Raw genomic sequence first — 20,955 nt, 5'->3', positions numbered from 1 at the left:
TTAGAACCACTATCTCCATCCGCGGGTCTCCCTCAACAGCCTGACAAGCTGGGTTGCTTCTGGCAGCATGGGAAGGCCATCCCTTGCACACACACATTCCCGCATGTGTACCCACGCCCTCACAGACCCCCCTGATGAGCTTATGGAGAAGGCACAGCCCCGGCTCCGTCTGCTGTTAGCACTCCTGAGCTGGGCCCACTATCGTCGGGGAAGGAGTCCACTTTCAGTCACTTTCCTGACAGCCATCCTATTGGATTCGCCCTGCGGACCTGACCCTTTTTCTGTCGGGAGAGCCAGTCGATGGGCACATGTGTGCGTGCATGTGTGTGCATGTGTGTGTGTGCATGCATGTGTGTATACATTGTGTGCATACATGTGCATGTGTGCGCATGTGTATGTACGTGTGCGAGTGTGCATGTGTGTGCATTTGTGCAATGTGTGTGCGTGTGTGCATGTATTGTGTGTGCGTGTGTGTGCGTTTGTGCACTGTGTGTGCAAGTGTGTGCATGTGGGTGTGCGTATACGTATGCATGCATTGTGTGTCCATGTGCGTGTGCATGTGTGCATGTGTGCGTGCACGGGTGTGCATTGTGTGCATGCGCGTGTGTGCATGTGCATGTGCATGCATTGTGTGCGCGCACACACAAGCATGTACCGACACGCACAATGTACCAACACATAATCCCAACCTTTCTCTGTGATGAATTTTGCACCGAAGAACTCAAGAATTAGGACTAAAAATAATATCCTCACGAGGGGAGACATAAAACAGTCACTTCTGTTTGAAAACTCGAGATGTCTGGGGAGTTTTGTGCGTGTGCACACAGCCGTGCACATACCCGGGAGACAGGTATGTAAATCCACCCAGTGCTTTTCAGACAGGAAGGGCAGGAGTTTCTCCATGGGCAGTTGCTCGGGATTTGGTGCTATGTGGGCCACTGGACCACGGGCCGAGTCTGTCTCGCTTCCCAAAGCAGAACCCTTTAATGGTGGGGACACCAGGGCTCAAAGCTGCTGTTATCTGCAGCCCTGGGAGGGATTCAGGAGTGGGCGTGGCGGGAGCAGCTGCCCAGCGGCCACTTCTGGGAGCCCCTCCCGAGAGCACGGTCCCCCCCCTTCCCCCGTGTGCTGTGTCCTACTCACCTGGAATGGCGGACAGGGGACACCAAGGGTGCATCTCTGCCTCGGGGTCTAGGTCACCACGGCTGTCTGGCCCAGGGACACCCAGCTTGGAGAAGAGAATTTACCCGTCATCTCAAAAGGGAAAGGTTTTCTCGGTGGCTCGTTATTAAAAACATCAAGGATTTTTTTTTAAAACTCACAGTGCCCTCTCCTGAAGGACTCAGGACCGGAGCCAACCACGAGGCTCACTGACCTTGTCTGGCCAGAGGCTGACACTCTACAAAGGCTGCCTCTACGGTGTATCCACACAGAACCGGCTCTCCACAGATGGAGCCATGAGAGGCATTTAGAGTCTCTCAGCCTCTCTGTGCCTCGGTCACCTCCTCTAGAACACACGGGGGATGAGGAGAGCCACCTCGACATCTTCCGAGAGCGAGCTGTGTTTCAAACATGCAAAGCGCCCCACTTGGCACACAGCCTTCTTCCTTTCTAATAATCCATCATTTCCGTAGCTACCTCTGATTCATACGTACCGTCTGTAGTTCATAGACGCAAGTAACATATATAGCTTATCTGTAGGTCACCTAACATGACTATACATGCAGATCCACACCATGGTTTGTGTATACACATGTGTGCACATGTGCACACGCACTCACATATAAACTGACTACACGCACATACGGGTACACATGCTGTTTAATACACGTTCATCCTTATGTGTTCTCAGCAACCACATATGCAGTAGTGGGCCATGAGCACATATGCGGACTCCTACAAAGGGCTTAGGCAGTGACAGGGGAAGCGACCAGCAGACGGGGCCTTACTGCTGCTCCTCCTGTTGGTTTTACTGTCTCAGTCCTCAAAGACCAGCCAAGCAGTCCCCTCCATCACCTGGTCCACCCACAAGGCAGCAGAGGCAGAAGCAGGTGGACAGACTCTCAGGCACCTGGCTCTCGGTGGCGGCGCTGAGCCGTGGGCATCACTGCCCGGCTCCAGAGTCCTCACCGCTACCCAGCCGGTCACTGGGATCCAGACCCCCATTCTCCGTGCCGGGTGGCACCTCCCCCTCGTGGTGGCCCAGCTCGGTCACGTGCCCCGCCATGGAGTTGGCACGCACGGCAGCCAAGAGCCACACCCCATGTTCTTTCTTTCCCTGCACACGACTCTCCGGGGCCCAGATCACCAACCACCTCGCTAGCTCTTGCCGGGGTTGTGGCGGGATGGGGGGGGGGCAACACCTGGAGCGCCTGGGACGACCTTGGACCCTTCCCCGTGGAACCGAGCCCCCGCCTGCCATTTCCTGGAGCAAACTCTCCTGCAGAAGCAGGCGGACGGCCACCGCGTGAACGAGGCAGCGCAGTCCGGGAGAGCAGGAGAATCCCTGGCTGCGGGTGGGAATCGCAGAGCAGAGACCCGAGAAGCCGTGTGATGGGGACACCGTGGGCAGGGGACGGGCAGGGGGTGGCTGGGCGGCACGCGATGCAAACCAGCAGCCAGCAGCGAGGAGGCTTCAGCCAACCTTGAAAAGAAAGTTGAAAAGCCTGCCTGGAAGCGGACAGCGGTAGCTGCCGGCGAGCACACGTGGGTTTCGTGAAACCCTCGCGCTCACATCCGGAGAGTCAAAGTCTCCGCAGCCCCACCAGGAAGCTGTCGGGGAGCGGAGAGGCGGGTCGGAGGCGCCGCTCGCCTTTTTATCTCCCCCGAACACTCGGGGCCGGCACGCGGCATTGAAATTCATGAGTGTCAGAAGGATGTCGGCGCCCGCGGACTGCTCGGCGGCGAGACGGGGCTGGCAGCATACAGGGCTTGCTGCTGCTTTTTCCTTTTCTATTTTCCTAAGCTGCGTGACTAGATGATGCATTGTTCTTCCCGTGATCCCCGCTTCTCGCACGGGCAAGTCCCGCTCTTCCCCTCGCATCCCGTAGACGGTGCGAGCGCACATGGGCTGCGTGCGAGGGGCCCACCGCTTGGCTTGGCCAGAACTGGAGGCAAGAGGGGACCACGCCGCCACCAAACTTTCCACGGCAGCGGCAACATTCCTGTGCAGAAAGCCCCAACTGGTGGCATCCGGCCCGACGGAGGAAGAAAACAGAAAACCCGCCTTTCCTTGGGTCGATCACTTTTTGCCATCGCTTGGAGATGAAACGGAGTGAGTCTCTGTGGAGGAGAACCCGTCGGTGATGGTTACGTTCCCGAAGCCATTCGAGACGCAGACAGGCAGGATCAGGAGTGGAAAAGCGGCCACATGCAGTGGTTAGAGAACTTGGGTCCTTTGTTTAAAGAAGTTTCTAGATAAATCTGGGCTGGGGTCCTATCTCTGCGATCTCCCGTCTTCCTCCCGCCTATACCAACTTGGAGGCAACGAAGCCTCCCGGGGAGGCTTGGTCTGCCGGTGGGAGACGGGTGTAGTCGGGCTGCCTCGCACCTGCTAGACTGGAGCTGGGAAAGTCACTCACCTCCCGCTTGGGGACCGAATTCAAGCCCTGTGTTAAAAAGTGAGACATCCGATCTGGTTTTGTTTGTTTGTTTTTGGGAGAGGAGGGCGTTCCAAAGAGGTCGAATTATGACAGCCAGAGAATGTTCTCCCCCGGGAACTGTTCTTGAAAAATCTTCCTGGTGCTTTGGAGCCTACGTGCACTTCACTGTGGTCCCCGGGACGCAGCCCGGGGATCTCGGCGGACCCACAGGCACGTATCCCCGATGTGCAGGGGATCCTGGGAACGCAGCGCCAGCCCGGCAAGCGTGTGAGTCTCCATGGGGATCAGGCACTTAACCACCGTGTGCGCCTCCTTCCTTGTTAGTCCTGCAGTGGAGAAATGCCGTTACCCTGAAGGGCACCGGTGAGAAAGTCGTCAGAAAATGACCCTAAATGGCTCTGAACATAGAAGATGGGAAGTATTACCCGTCTTCTCTCCTTGCCCCTTCATGAACCTCGAGATGTTCTTCATTCAGAAATTTCTCTTACTTGGGCACCCAGGTGGCTCAGTCGGTTGAGCATCTGCCTTCGGTTCAGGTCATGATCCCGGAGTCCCGGGATCCAGACCCGCATATGGTTCTCCGCTCACCCGGGAAACTGCTTCTCCCTCTGGTTCTCCCCCATCTCATGCTTTCTCTCTCTCTAATAAATAAATAAAATCTAAAAAAAAAAAAAAATTCTGTTACTTCCTGGTTTAAAAGAAAACAAAATACTCAATGACAAATAAACCCACCAGCTACTCTAGGTACCAAGACCTGCCCTTGCCCCCCCCCCACCCCCAGGTAGGGGTGAGACAGGTCAAGCTAGACCACAGGGACGCCTCCCGTCTTAAAACAGAGTCAAGATTCCAAGTCACCCGGGACTGAGACAAGAGGGACAGAAATGTGTGATCGACTCCAAAATGCCAGTAACTCTCTGGGTCCCCTGCCACCAGCTGGCTCTCTGCCAGCAGAAGTGCGCTGTGTCCACGCCGTCTGTGTGGCGCCGTGCTGGGACCAGACAGGGGGGTGGGGGGCGGGACAGCATCAGGAAGGCACTTTGCAGCAACAGCCTTCAGCTCTGTCCGGAGAGGTTACATCTCACTGCACGGACTCCGCACCAGGCTACGGCCGTGCTCCTTTGTAGCCCGGCCTGACCTCTCCCCCACTGCCGTCAGCAGCACGAATGTCACCACCTCCTTTCCTGCATCTTCTACCAGGACGCTGGGACTGAGCCCGAGCTGTAGGCTGGGAGTCACCGCCTGGGAGCGGTCGGGATGAAATCTGGGTCTCTGGGACTCGACTCTTGGGTGGGCAGAGGTGGCTACAAGGTAGAGGTGAACCTGCAACCTTTGAGAATGGGGCGATCGCACGGAATTCTTCCCTTGAGAAGCCGGAAGGTGCGGCGGTGCTAGGATCACGTGCCTTCCTGGTAATCGCGCCGGCAGAGGGGAAGCAGCTGCCCTCTAAGGGGACAGGAGCTGACAGATGCAATAAGGGCTTGATATCCAAGCTGGATAAAGAACCTGCACAACTGGACATGCGCCCACACAAAAGGGTCCCGTTAAAAGATGGCAGGAACCCAAACAGTTTTCAAAAGCAGGCATGCAGGGAGCCAAAAGATGCACGAGAAGATGCTTTCTTTTCTCCCTTCTGTCCACATCACTCATCCTCAGGGAAACGCCAATCAGCACCACCATGAGGGGTCACCTCACACCTGTTACGACGGCGACCAGCAGCAGCACGAGAAATGCGTGTTGGTGAGGATGTGGGGGAAAAGGAAGGCTCATGCACTGTTGGCGGGAATGCAGACTGTGCAACCACTCTGGAAGACGGCATGGCGGTTCCTCAAAAAATTAAAAATAGACATTCCCATACCCGAAGAATCCAAAGACACTAGTTAGAAAAAAATACGTGCTTCCCTCTGTTGATGGCAGTGCTATTTACAGAAGCCGAGACACAGAAGGAGCCCAGGGTCCCTCCACGGGGCCACACATACCCAGCCGTAAAGAAGGAGCTCTTGCCACGTGCAACAGGGATGGATCTAAGTAGAATCAGAGAAAGACAAATAACCATATGGTTTCACCCATACGTGGAATCGGAGAAACAAAACAAATGAGCAAAGGAAAAAGAGACAAACCGAAGAACAGACTCTTACGGACAGAGAACAAACTGGTGGTTGCCGGAGGGGAGGGGAGGGGAAGGCACACTTAAGGATGAGCACGGAGAAACGTACAGAACTGTGGAATCATTATATTGCTCACCTGAAAGTCACTCTATACGTCCTTTATACTTCAATAAACATTCCATAAAGTATCTTTATGGCAAAAAAAAAAAAAAAAAAAAAAAACACAACAAAAAAACCCACAAAAAACAAAAAACAAAAAACCAAACAATAATAACAACAACAACAACAAAAAACAGCAGCCTCTAGTTTTCCCAAAGCCCTGCCTTCTTACTGCGAGCCAGCCAAAAACTCAGCTGGGCTTTGGGTTGGGAAACCTCAGGTCTGGGGCAGGTTTACCGGACGGCGGTCTTCGCATCCCGCTGACTGGGAGAGCCAAGGGCCAACGCAAGTCATTTTGCAGATGGGTGGCCTGTAAACGACCTTACCTAGAAAGTGCAAGGGAAAGACAGAGAAAGAGGAAGGAAGGGGAAAAGAAAGCAAAGCAAGTGAGGCTGAAATGTTCTCCTCCCTGATTCGCGAATACGACAGGTGTAAGTGTGCTACAAATCCATGACTCACTTCCCATCTCGTGATCTGCACCGGCGCTGATCGCATGTCAATGTTTTCAACCCAAGTTTTATTCTTACCCTTAGCCTTGCTTTCTCTGGCACAGACTCCCTCGTGACTTACACCGGCTCGGCCCCCTAGAAATACAACGCACGGGGTAGGACGGGATTTGAAACTGTCCAGCAACCCCGTCAAAAGAGTAAAAAGAAATAGATGAAATTAATTCTAACAGAGGATTGTATGTAACGGAGTATATAAACAGGGCGTCCTTCGCACGCACATGTTCCAGATGAAAATACACTAAGGAGAGGCGGGGCGCCGTCTCCGTCCTACCCAGGCTTCCGAACCTGTTGTGAAGCTCACGCTCGCAGCACATCCCCGTGTAGACCAGCCGCACACACGGGACTGCCCGGCTTCCCACCACCAACGAACCGTCCTGACCACCTTCTCTCCTAATCTCACGGGGAGGTGGGGCCCCGGGAATGAGATCCCAGTAGGTCCATCTGCTTCCATAAGGGACACCAAGATCTCACCAGCTTTGCCCCGGCGATCACGGAGCGGAGTCTGGGTGAGGCCTCCCGGCACTTCTCCGGAGGGCGAACACCAGCGCACCTCCCCTGGCCGCAGTCTCCCAGGAAGCCAGCCCTTCAATCACCACACTCCCGTGTGTTGCCACGGACACTCGGGCTCTTGAGCAAGAACCCAACGTGTACTAAAAGTTTGTCTTCGGGGAAGAGCAAATGCTAAGACCCAAAGGAGGAGGGAGGGCATCTCGGAGGATGACTTGGGAGCAGCAGGTCGGCAGAGGGCTTCCCCTGCGTGCCTCACTCCCACTGGCACCCCGAAAGGGAGGAGCCCCCACCTCTCCGCTCTTTTACTAATCCTTCACTCACGCAACAGCCCCAGGCTGCCCCAGACAGTGCTGAGCCCCGGGGACACCAAAGTTACGATTTGCAGCGTGGTCAGAGGCCATCCCAACCTTGAGTCAGAATTCCTACTGCTGTGACAGGGGTCACTACCTCTCTAGCAGCTTAAACCACAGCTAATTATCTTGCAATCTTCGTGAGTCAGAGATCTACATAGGAGGGAGGTGGGTCCTCTGCTCGGGGTCTGCCCAGCTGAGATCGAGGTGTCAGGGCTGACTGTCTTCTGAGCCCTGAGGCTGTGAGCAGGGTTAAGCACCTAGTGAGGTCGGGACCAAGGTGCCCCTGCTCTTGCTAGCTGTGGATCAGTGACAACCCTCAGGCTGTAAAAGCCACCTGCGGTTCCTTTCCAGGTGACCCCAAACCACGCGGATGGTTCGCTTCTCCCAGGTGAGCAGAAGTGCACTTCCTGAACTACTTTCAGGAATCCTTTCAAAGATTCCTCTGATTAGACCAGGCCCACCCAGGATCATCGCTCTTTGGATTAACTCGAAGTCAATTGTTTAGAAGTTTATTCAGGGGAGTGATGTCATAGCCACAGGTCCCTTCCACTCCCCATGAGAGGAGATTATCCAGAACATGTTCACCAGGGGGTGAGTTTCTTGGGGCCCATCCTTCCACCACACCTTGTAAATATGCTAATTTCTATCGGCAACATAAAAAGTATCACCTTCTCTGTGCAAATAACCATTTTATCACCAGTTCCGATTTCTTAGGGTATCTCTATCTTCTGAGTAAGAAAATCTAGACTCGGAGAAATGAGAGAAGGTGGTAGACACACACCGCAAGCTCGGTCTCCTTCTAACAGGAAGAGCCCCTCATGCCGCGTTGAACGTAATTGGTATTGTGCTTCCAGAATTTTCCTAATGGGCTCCCTGCGCTTTGGAGACACAATAAATATCCGCTCCCAGAGTAGTGACCTATTGGCACACAACAAATTACCCCAAAATGCAGCAGCTCAAAAAAAACAAATGTTCTATCTCACAGTTTTGTGGGTCAGGCACCCAATAACCCATTCCAGCAAGATGGAAACCACAATATTTTAAAACCTAGTCTCTGAACAAATGTCCCACCGCTTCTGACACGTTCTAGTCTTACAAGGAAGTCTGGTCCACACTCAAGTACAGGAGATAACAGCAGAACCCCTAAACACCCGAAGACCAGAGTCATGGCTGGGGGGGTGGTATTTCCAGCTGCCTACCAGAGTCCCTAATAGCTGTATGATCGCCGACATTTTAAGGATGCCTAGGGATTCTACCTTCCCTTTTTCCTCAATGAATGAAGCCATTTCAGTATAAAACTATGCTGGATGAATAAACAAAATTAAGAGAGGTGACCAAGGAAGCCCTCCCATCTCCAAGCGCGATGGCAGAGAACCGGCAAACAGCTCGACTTCCAATTCCACGAACTTCGCCTCCGGGGCTGAGCTCCGGTGGTCAGAGTGAGCTCCAGCAGCTGCAATGACCACAATCCTCGGCCGACCTGCACAGGCCAGGAGCGGGATAAGCACCCCCTCGCCCCTCTTCTAACCTACTCCTGGAACAAGTACTCCAGGGTAGACAGGGACAGGGACATGTCCAGGGTAGACAGGGAACATTCCGGCGGATGGACAATGACCTCTACCGGAGTCCGTGAATGCCCGGGTTAGTACTTTTATTTATGATCCAATTTTTGTTTTCAAGATCTCCGTAGAGTCCCCAAAGTTCTCTATAACCCCTCCCAAGAATGGCCTGCAGGAAATTTTCCCAGTTTTTTTTTTTTTAAGATTTTATTTATTTGACAGAGAGAGTGAGAGAGAGAGATGACAAGCGGAGGTGGGGAGCAGCAGAGAGAGAGGGGGAAGCAGGCTCCCCCCTGAGCAGGGGGCCCCATGTGGGGCTCAATCCCAGGACCCCAGGATCATGACCTGAGCTGAAGGCAGAGGTTTAACCGAGTGAACCACTTAGGGACCACAATTCTTCCCATTTCTAAAGAGTTTTTGTTGTGCTTTGATCAGGCTTTTTCCCTGTGCCATCCAGGAACAGGAGTCGGCTCTCAACCGGGCCTCATGTGGCTTCCCCGACCTGTGGTCCCCGCGGCTCCCAACTTACCGTCTCCTCCTCACATTCATCAGGACGATGTCCCGCGGGCCCATGTCATTTCCCTTCACTTAATTCTACCGCTGCTAAAAACTAACCATAGTCTTTCTACTGCTCAAATGAAAATTCCCTTTCTGATGAATACTGCCCACTCCGTGCCTTACCCAGCAGACTCCCACCACAGCAAAGAAGAAAGAGAGCTTAAGGCACTTTTTCCCCCCTCAGTATGTGGTCCATAGACTGTCTGCATCAGAACCACCTGGAAGGTCTGTTAACTCTGAGTCCCTCTTCCGATCTCGGGGATTCTGGCTCGTGTCAAATGTGGGTGATCTGCGTGGGGCCCTCACTTAGGGAGCTACTGCCTCAGATCTCACCAACACAAGAGGTTCTTGGGCGCAGAAGCGCTTCAGAGTCACGCGGGACGCTTCTGCAAACTCTCCACGCCTGCACGCCATCCCTGGCAGGCTCTGAGTTCACGGATCTAGGTGGGACCCCGGCACGACACTCCTGTTCTTCTCAGGGACAAGCAAGGAAGGTGAAGCACCAGAAAGGGAAGCAAATTGCCCAGCACTTGGCTGAAGACTCCAGGACTCCAATCCGGGCGTAACAGATTCCAAAGTCTGTGTTCCTGTTAGCGCCCGAGGGGCCCAGTCTGATGGAAGAAAGGTACTTCCTCGTCTCCAAGAGAACCCCAAAGTTGGGGAAGCTAGCTAACAAACAAGGAGGAGAACAGTGGATCTTTTATCCCACATTCAGACGACTTTAGGGAAGGGTTTTCCATGCAAGGTTAAATGAGCGCAGATTCTTTCTGTGGGGACTGGAGGAGGTTACGCGAACTGAAGTAAGTCAAGCAGAGAAAGTCAATTATATGGTCTCAGCTACTTGTGAAGCATAAGGTATAACACGGAGGACATTAGGAGAAGGAAAGGAGAAGTGACTTGGGGGAAATCAGGAGGGGGAGATGAACCATGAGAGACTGTGGACTCAGAGACAAATTGTGGGTTTTGGAGGGGAGGGGAGTGAGCGTTGGGGGAGCCTGGTGGTAGGTATTGTGGAGGGCACGGAGTGCGTGGAGCACTGGGTGTGCTGCATAAACAGGGAGTCTTGGAACACTGAAAATTTTTTAAAAATTCAAAAAAAAAAAAAAAGAACACCCAACTCAAATTTGCTCAAGACCCAATGTGAGGAGGAAGGATTTTCTGGGCCCCACATTCAGGCACGCCTAATTCTAGGAATATCCTGTGTTGTTAGAGCTCTCTCTTTATGTCTCGGCTCTGATGTACATTATATTTAGCCCTTTTACAGTTTTCATACTTCAAATTGGCTCCCTCCGTTTGCCGGCGTAATGACCCTCTGGTGGCCTCAGGGCCATTGCTTCGGCTTAGAAAACCCAGCGAAATTCCAGGGTTCTTTTTCACAGGGCCGGGGTAGCCAAGAGAGAGCCGAGGCCAAGGAAGGTTTCTGATTGGTCATCCTTGGACCAATCACCATCCTCGGCAGGGATGGAGCTGTCTGATTGGCCAGGTTTGAGTTGGTGTCCTCTTAGAGATTTCCATCCTTCAGACATAAGAGATGCCCCTCTACTGAATAGGAGTGTGATACTGTCCCCAAAAGGGGGGGGGGGCTATAGGTGTATGCACACTGTAGTCCATGACCTTGAATTAGAGCCCTGGGGCAGACGGCATCCTTTACATTTTTTTTTTTTACTTATTTTTTAATTTTTATTTACCTGACAGACAGAGATCACAATTAGGCGGAGAGGCAGGCAGAGAGAGAGGAGGAAGCAGGCTTCCCGCTGAGCAGAGAGCCCGATGCAGGGCTCGATCCCAGGACCCTGAGATCATGACCTGAGCTGAAGGCAGAGGCTTAACCCACGGAGCCACCCAGGCACCCCCTAATGGCATTCTTAAAATGAAAACTTCATCCCAGCTGCAAGCCGTGCCTTACCAGACTCCTTCGTTCCCTTCCCAAAATATTCTCTTCTACGTCTGCACTGGTGGAATTGGGGAAGGGACCCTGCAAGGAAGACTCGGAAGCATTGTTGGAATTTAATTTTCTCAACATAAAATGACCGTAGCCGTTAAGACGAAGCCTTGCCCCCTCCCATCTGGGAAAGCGCTGAGCTAATTTTTGAAACCTTGAAGAAATGAAGACCACAAACATTGCCCATCCCGAAATCATTCCTTTTTTTTTCCTTTTTTTTTTTTTTTTTTTTTTTTTTTTAAGTTTGGCTGCCTGCTGAGCTAATGACCCACTGACTGGGTTTTAGGCTTTTGAAAGCCGAGTGCTAACATCAAACTTTCATCTCAGAGATAGCAGCCTGTCTCTAATGAATTTTTTATTTGTTTACTCATTGCTTCTCTGGGATGTAAAAGTAACACTCGTCTTTTTAATATTAAAAATAAAACTTTAAATCAGGGCCCAGTCCAATGCCAAAGTGTTTAAATTCACGACATCCAAGACTGCCTCACTTCTGGAGGAATCACACTCTGAAATAAAGGAAGACAGTACCGTGGGGGAAGAATGACACGCCGTATGTATGTTCTCCTTCTTTTTTAAAATCCTTTTGCGAGCATAGAGGTAAATTATTCATGTCAAACTGTGTACTGTACATCATGTGAGTTCTAGGAACGCATCCACCAAACAGCTGGGCTCCCTTCCTCGGGAGGGGCGGCGCTCAAAGACGGCACAGCCCTTCCTGGGGATTCAGAAACTGTCAACAGAAGAAAGTACCATGCGGGGAGGTGTGGGAGGGGGGGAGCGTCCAGACACCACTCATGGGAGACCTTGACCCCAGGGGCTACTCACACGGCCTGGGTGCACTCATGCTCTTTACTGGCCTTGCACACATGCATGGGGCAAAATACACCACGGTACATGCAATACAGTGGGATGCAGGATGAGCCACCAGGAGATGAGATCAACCACTGGGACAAAAAGCAGATCAATGGCAATGAAGGGCCAGGGTGGGGTTAGGTGAGCAGTGGAGAGGAGCTACCTAGGGGCACCGGGGAACTCCTGGGGGTTCGGGATAGGCGCACTATCTTTACCGGTGATGGTTTCAGTGATGTATACATAAGTCAGAACTCATCAAATTATATACTTTGTGTGTGATGCATTTTATGTTAATCATACACCAAGAAGTCTGTAAACACACATACGCATGGGATATGCAGTCACAGTGACTGGTTCTTTGGGGTTCTTTTGCCCCAATTTGAACGTGTGTGGCCTCCCCACACCAACAACGAACTCACAGACCCCAGTAAGCTGTCCTATAATTTAACTCAATTCGGACACTATCTACCTGGAGAGAGCATCAGGTTCCACAAGGACAGGTGTGTCTGTCCCACAAGACCACCCTCTGCTTCACGCACTTTCCCAAGTCCCAGTTCCTACCTATGTTTTGACCAATGGGCTCTACATCAAAAGATCCCACGACTCCTTCCTTGGGTTTGATTAATTTGTTAGGGTAAGTCAGAGAGCTCAGGAAACCCTTTTATACCCTAGATCACGGATATCCTACAAAGGATATTGAAACACACGAGTCAACAGCCAGATGCAAGTTCCCCAACAAAGGGGCTTTGGTCCTCATGGAGCTTGGAGCCTGGCAGGGTGGTCCGTGGATGAGTTCTGGTTCCCCAGCATGGAGGAGCTCCCAAACCCCTCCTTTTGGGTTTTTATAAGAATGCGTCATCACACAGACATGACGGATGAACTCACCGGTCACCCATGACGATTCAGCCTCCCGACGCTCTCCCCTCCCCAGAAACCAGGACCTGGTTCTTTTCCCCGGCAACCAGCCCCCGTCCTCAGGTGCTTTCCAGAAGTCCCCCCCATCAGCACACACAGCACACGTGCTGGAGTGGCCAGGGGCTTGTTATGACCAGCAAAATCCTCATTTCACCTTGATGGCTCTGAAGCAGTCACAGGAATGGAAGACAAGAGATCACACGTCACGACAGAAGGAAGATGTTCCCTCTTCCCTCTTCTCGCTACTCAGGAAATTCCAAGGGATTTGGGAGCCGGGAGCCAAGAAGCGGAGATGAAGGCCAAATATATATGAGAAATAGACTTCAGTCATCCGACATGCTCCTATATACATTTCTTAAGAATCCCAATAACACACAAGGCTTTGCATCACAGCCGTGCTTGACAGTCCTGCAACCCTGCATAGGAAACGTTATCTCTGAGACTCAGTTTCCTTACCAGAAAATGCGGAGAGTCCCTATTTCATAGAATCATTGTGAAAATCAGTGAGATATGAACGACCCTAGTGTTCACACAAAGCAATGCTGGATAACCACATGGACCACGGCTTAATTTCATCTGCTTCTCTCTCGCTCTCTCTTTCTCCATCCTGGCATCCCCTACCCCATCCACCAGGACTTCAGCCTGTGTCCCCGTGTCTCTGCTGGGGATGCTTTCCGTCATGTCACTGTGGTGGTCCCTGAAAGTCAACGGATCTCACAGGAATGCAAAGCCATGCCCGTTGATGTATCAATACCGGGCACCTGGGCGACTCAGTGTTAAGCCTCTGCCTTCAGCTCAGGTCATGATTCAGGGTCCTGGGATCGAGCCCCACCTCGGGCTCTCTGCTCAGCACAGAGTCTGCTTGTCCCTCTCTCTTCACCCCACTCATGCTCTCTCTCTCTCAAAGAAAATCTTTTTTTCCAAATTTGTTTGTACAAACACTAACACTGACGGCTAGCAGCTTAGCCGTGAACACCGCCCCCCACCCTGCACTGTATCCATCTCTGTCTATGTAATCCTTTTGAATTTCTACAGTGTGACGTTAAACAAATGCCCTTACTCTGACCCCAATCCAAGACCCGGAAGTCTTTACCAGAATGGTAAGTGCTTTCTAGAGGGACCCATGCCCAGGCTTTTTACAGAATCTGATAACCACCTTCACTCAGGCGCAAATACACTGCTCTCAAAAAATTTCGCAGAGTGGCGCGCTAAGTATGGCATCTTAGAATCAGTCGGCTCACTCCATTTGAAATAAAAATGTATGAATAAATAATTCCAGGCTCACGGGGGCAGTGATCTTTATGAAGATCTGCTAGGGCAACACATGCCGAGTTCATCTGGGATCCCACACTCATACGTAGAGGTTCAAGGCATCAGACATGAAATCCTGGCTCTCCAGCACCCCCCAGGGGTGACCGTCATGGGTGGGGGGAAGCCACCTGACATTCACAGACCTCAGTCTCATCATGCGATAAAATGGGGAAAATAACAAAACTTTTCCAGCTGTGCTCAAGACCAGCTGAGCGAACAAAAAACTACTTAGCCACTGAGCATGTCCCATGCCCTCCCTGATCTACTTGCTTGGAATCTGGGGACAGGTGTTCCTCGGCTCCTTTTCAAGAACAGGCTTTTGGTGCACCCTTCCACGGCTAAGCACTTTCCAGGAATTCATTCCCAAGTATCCCAGGCCCACCATGGCCTGTTGGAACAAGGAATGTCCCCAGGAAGTCACCATTTGACCCTCCTGTATCTTGTGAGGGACACAGCCCAGATGGAGGTGGGAAGATCCAGCAGGAGAGCATGGGTCCAGAAGCCACACGGGGTAAAACAAGTCTTGCTTACACTGGAGCATAAGCTTCTCCTTCAATAGCGCTCCTCTCTTCCACTGCGGGAAAGGCAATCCTTACAGCCCCTTGTGCTTATTAATACACAAAAAATATGTATGAGTGGGTAGCCCACACCAGCAAACCTGCACTGTCCATGGTCCCATCACCGTAAGCCAGAAGGACCACTGACAGGTACAGAAAAAGACTCTTCAAACAACGATTTATGTGCTAACTCAACGTTCCAACATGCATCCTTCACCGACGTCCTACAAGTCCCTACTGTTTTTATGGAATTTGATGGGTGATTCAGGATTTGTCATCTTCCTTAGGTTCAAGCTCTTGCTTTGCATCCCCATGGATCAAGCATCAAGTAAACTGCGGTTCTCCTACTATGGCCCTGGGGATCCTTGGGACCCCACCTCACATCCTGGCACCTGACTGTCCTCAAGCCAAAATGGGACTAGAGACCAGCCCAGGCTGGGGGAGGATCATAGGATACAAGAGGTGAACTCCTTGGCCCCACGCTTCACACACACCCGGGGGACCGCCAAGCCTGTGGACACTGCTGTTCTGATTATTTTTGTCCTAACCCCTTTCCTCCAGCCTGATTAACTCTGCTGGTTTGGGGTGGGATGAGGGGGGACCCCAATGGGAAAGAGATGGTCTTGACCATGCCGCCTTTAGAGGAGAAAGGGCCGGTTGAGAAGTTGGACTGATCCAACCTCGTTCCATAGTTACATTTTTTTTTTTTTCTGGCTCCCGGCATGGCTCTCCACTGGGACAATGTTTTGCTGCTGACAAATTTCCAAATGTAATAGGGAAAAAAGGGGAAAAAATGTACATATTGTTGCTGAAAAAAAATGAAAGATTTCATTGAAAGCCTGGGGGCATTTCAGAACCAATGTAATCAAATCCATGTCTGCATGATGATGAGAGTGTCTGAGAGGTACTTGGGCTGGACGGGTGGCTGTCGGCACAGAAAAAGCACCGGAAAGCCTGAAGAGTTCTGTCTGTCTTATACGCCACTTCCACATCTCATGTTGAGGCTCTCTCCTTCTTAAAACTTGGCCTGTTTTATGGAACCTTCTTTCCTTGGCTGGAAATCTAGCAGAATGGCACTTACAGCTCAAGTCCTGGATGAATGGTGGGGATGAAAGTCACATCAGCACAGTTGATTCGACACTCGTCTCTACCAGCCTCAGTTTCCTCATCTGCAAACGGGGAGAGTTAAGATGTCAACTGTGTCGGGATTTCTAGAGAAGTAAAGGAGACAACTCCTTGGGGAAAGTTACGTTGTACATGGCACAAACTAGTGTAGAATAACTTGGCCATGACCACAATCAGGACAAAGAAAAAGAATCTTGGAACCACTCACGGCAATACCGCTGATCTCGATCAGTCATAAATGCACTTGATGAAGGATATTCCTCCCAGAAGAAAAAGAGAATGGATCATAAGCCCTTGGAGAAAAGCACAAACCCAGGACTGCAGGGCTTATAGGAAGAGCCAGGAAAAGTGGTCCCATCCAGTCCCTGAAGCTGATTCATGCGTCCAAGAGGTCAAAACTATGTTGCTCATTTGACGAATGCTCTGGTTGCCTTCAGAGGTGGAAAGATTCACCAAAGGGTGTCAGAAAGGTTTCTGGGAATGTTCATCAAGCAGTAATCACTTATGATGTGGCCTGCGTCTCCCCTAGATACCAGGGAGATGTCTAATCCATTCAGTGGTGGACAACTGCCTTCTGGAGTCCCTTCAGCTCTCAAGCAAGTACATTAACATTTAATGTGGCATCACGGCTAGCCCATGTGGTGTGCGAAGGATCAAAGACATTTCGCCAAAAAAATACACACCTAACATCAAAGTTAAAAGTGGACATTTAACACTTACCTCCTAAGATTAGGCAAAATGAAAGGTTGTCTGTTTCTATTCTATTGTTTCTGTTCTACTGATTCTGTTTCTGTTCTATCCCACATTATGTTAGAGATCCCAGCAAATGCAATAAGGCAAGAAAATCAAGTAAGTTATACAGTTTAAGAGGAGGAAGTAAAACCCTCTTCACAGATGACAGGATTTTTCATGTAAAAAACCCAAAAGGATCTAAGAACAACAACAACAAAATGTTAGGAATGATAACGACTTTGGCAACTTGTAGAAGACAAAGGTAATATACAAAAAATCAACTGTATCTCTGAAAACCAGCAAAAAACAACTGGGGAAGATGTCATTTGCAAAAATCATGCAAAATGCAAAATATTCGTAGACTTAACAAAAGACGTGCACTGAACACTGCAAGGTATTGCTGAGAAAGATTGCAGAAGACTAGCTATGGAAGTGATGCAGTACTCATGAATGGCAAACTCGATAGTTCTAAGATGTCAATTCTTTCCACACATATTCACAGATTCTGCACAATCTCATTCAATCCCCAAGGACTTTTTGATGATCCTGGATGTATATTCTAAATGTACATTAAAATGTGAAAGACGGGCACACCTGGGTATCTCAGTCAGTTCAGCATCTGACTTTTGATTTTGGCTCAGGTCATGACCTCACAGTTGTGGGATCGAGCCTTGCATGGGGCTCTGTACTCAGAACAGAGTCTGCTTAAGGTTCTCTCTCTCTTTCTCTTTTCCCCTTCCCTCACTCAAGCTCTAAATAAATAAAATCTTTAAAAAAAAAAAAAGTGCAAGACTTAGAGGAGCATAAACAATTTTGAAGAACAATTTAGGAGAAAAATTAAGTTGAAGGATGTGCTCAACCTGGTTTCAAGACCTACTATAAAGCAGGTCAGAAGAAGACAGATATACAGATCAGCAGAAGAGAAAAAAGTCTGGAAATAGATGTATGATCAAATGGTTTTTGACATAGGGTGAAAGAAATTCAATAGGCAAGAGACTTCTCAACAAATATTGCTATTAAAAAAAAAATCCTGAGTTCTATACCCTCATTGATTGGGACAGATCACAGACCTAACATAAATGCTAAAACAATACTCTAGAAGAATGCATAAAAGAATATCTTTATGACTTTGCAGTAAGCAATGACTTTTTAAAACACAGAAATACTAACTATAAATGAAAGAATGTGAGGCACTTGGAAGGCTCAGTTAGTTAAGCATCTGACTCCTGATTTCAGCTACGGTCATGATCTCAGGATCCTGAGGTTGAGCCCCATGTCAGGCTCCTTGCCCATCGGGAAATCTGCTTGAGATTCTCCCTCTCCCTCTCCCTCTGTCCCTTCCCCTGCTCATGCTCTCTCTAATAAATGTCTTTAAATAAATGTATTAATAAAAAATTTTTAAAAAGGACCTGATGAAAATTTTAAATGTCTGTTTATCAAACGGCACTAAAAAAAATAAGATAAACATGCAGGAGGTAGACCGGAAGGAAATACTGACAATAAACCTATCTGACAAAACATTTGTATCCTGAATACATTAAAAAGAAAAAGAAAAGGAAGCTCCTACGACCCAATTTGGAAAAACGGGCAGAAGATTTTATCATATATATAATTCACACAAGAAGGTATCCCAATATTTACTCAATGCAAGGAAAAACGTTTAACATCTTTAGTCGCAGGAGAAATGCAAATTAAAACCAACATGAGACACGACCAGCACAGCTATGACAAATCACACACCGGGTGACAGTGAGGCTAAGTGACTCTCCCATCACGGAGGAAAGCTGTGTGGCCATTCTTTAAAACAAACATGGATCCACTCTGTGACCCAGCGATTCCGTCCTATTTAACCAAAAGAAATAAAAACACAGGTTCACCAAATGCCTTATTGCCCGATTATCTCTAACAGTTTGGACGGTTACAAGATGCACCATGGAGTCTGGGTGGCCTGAACAACAGACATTTATTTCTCTCGGTTCTGGAGGATGGAAGTCTGAGGTCGGGGCACCCACATGCTCCAGTTCACGGAGAAGGTCGTCATCTGGTTTAGTCCTCACACGGCCGCCTCCCACTTTTCCCACACAGTCACACACACATTTGCACGCACGCGCGCGCGCACACACACACACACACACACACACACAGATCTCCATCCCCTCTCTTCCTTTTTTCTTGAAGACATTAATCCTATCATGGGGGAGGGGAGTGATCCACTCTGGGGACCTTTTCCAAATTATCTCCCAAAGGCCTCACCACCAAGTAGCCACCACACGGGGGGGGTTAGGGCTTCCATGCAGGAATTTAGGGGAAACACACTCAGTGCGAGGCTCAGGATACATATCAAAGCTGTACTCATAACAGCCCCAAACCAGAAGCAGCTCATCAGCCAAGAAGGAACTCACTGGTCTTCTGCATACCGTGGACACGCCTCCGCAGTGAAAGATACAAAGAACCGGTATAAACCCAAGGGCGATTCTCAAAAAGATGTTCAGTAACAGAACCCAGAGAGAAAAGAGCCCTCGCTGTTCGGAGTCCATGTATATTAAGTTTGAAGCAAGCAAGGGGACTCTACAGTTATAGAAATCAAATCAGTGGTCGTTCCGGACGATGGGAATGTGGAAAGAGGCACCGGAGAAGGAAGGTGAATGGGCAGCTTTCTTGCAGGACGAGTGTGTGTGATCGCTTTACAGGCAAACAGTTTACGCGAATATGTAAGGTTGTCAAAGCTGGTTGATCTGTGGGATTGCACGCTGTGCATTTTGCTGTATATAAATCACACCTCCAAAAAAAAAAAAAAGACCTTGGTGTAGATGTCAGAGGTGTGTCAGTGGCCCATAGGTCATCAAGTCTAGGAAGAACCAAAACGGAATTTCTGAGCCTTGGCTCACATCACCAAACTCCTCCTTCCGCTGAAGGTCTGCGCAGAGTGGTTGGTGCTTAGAATAATGAATGAGTTATAGACAAAAGGTCAGCATGTCACGCGCTGGGGGGGTGGGGGGGCTGGGGAAAGAGAAGTTAGCAGAGTTATTCTATGCAAATCTGGGTGACGGAACTAGAGGCTGTGCCTATCAATGGGCACCCGTGCTTGAATATGTCAAGGAGACTCAATTTGTCCTCAAGTCCACAAAGGGGTTGAAGGTAATTCCCATCCCTCGTCCATCATAAATATCCCTTCTGTCTTCAGATGACCTATAGCAAACCTTGACTGAAAGCGCAGGAGAGGATTCTGGCCCTTTGACATGCCACAGAAACCAACCTGCAGAAGTTTGGGAGAAATCCACAATACGCAGGGATGGGGAGGTGCTACAGACTGTAGAAGATTTAGAACCCTATTCATACACGGGATGACTTATTTGGCTCTGAGCACGCACCATAAAAAAAAATACAGTGCTATTTTCATACGTTAGTTCTAAGACAAACTTTCCCAAAATGACGCAGCTCATTAAGTAAGGATATTTCTCAGTAGATTTGTTATATTAAAAAGGCACCGTGTCTACCGTGCTAATCAACTATGTTGAACTAAAACTCCATGCAGATTAATTAAATGCATTACTTGCCAAAAGAATATGATATATATACAACACACACACACACACGCACAGAGACTTATAATAAAGGTAAAGTATAAATTACTGAAAGTTCCTCTCTCCCAGAGCCAAATGCTGTTTTTCTGTTTTGTTTTGTTTTTTTAGTTCCTGGATACATGATTTTAAACAAAACTGAATGAAATGATCCCTTCAGAGCTGAGCCAAACACTTCTGCAAATAACAGCACAATGACATGCCTCTATCTTTGGTTCTAAAGGCACTCGAGGTGTCTGGCAGTGCGGTGAACATTTGCTTTAGATTTTAGTTTTAGCCTGGGATTGTAGAAATGAGGCTGTCACCTGTCCCTGCAAACACAAACTCTCAAAAAAAAAAAAAAAAAAAAAGGCAGGAGGGAAAAGAATGAATGTCCTAAATGAAATCTTTGGGCAAATCACTGTCCTCCCCAACCCCCAAACCAGGGAAAATATTCACGATATGAGTTTAAAAACCTGTAATAACAAGAACAAAGGTCGCTGTTCATTCCCTGCTTCTCCCTCCCCCTTAAAATAAGTCCATCAGGTACCTGGCTGGCCAAGGACTGTCCCCAGTGGCAAAACCACACCTCTCAGTCAAGGAAGA

The sequence above is a fragment of the Mustela nigripes genome, chromosome 11, assembly GCF_022355385.1.
Source record: "Mustela nigripes isolate SB6536 chromosome 11, MUSNIG.SB6536, whole genome shotgun sequence".
NCBI lineage: Eukaryota > Metazoa > Chordata > Mammalia > Carnivora > Mustelidae > Mustela > Mustela nigripes.
The sequence above is the reverse complement of the archived record's forward strand: the minus strand, read 5'-3'. Positions refer to the sequence as shown.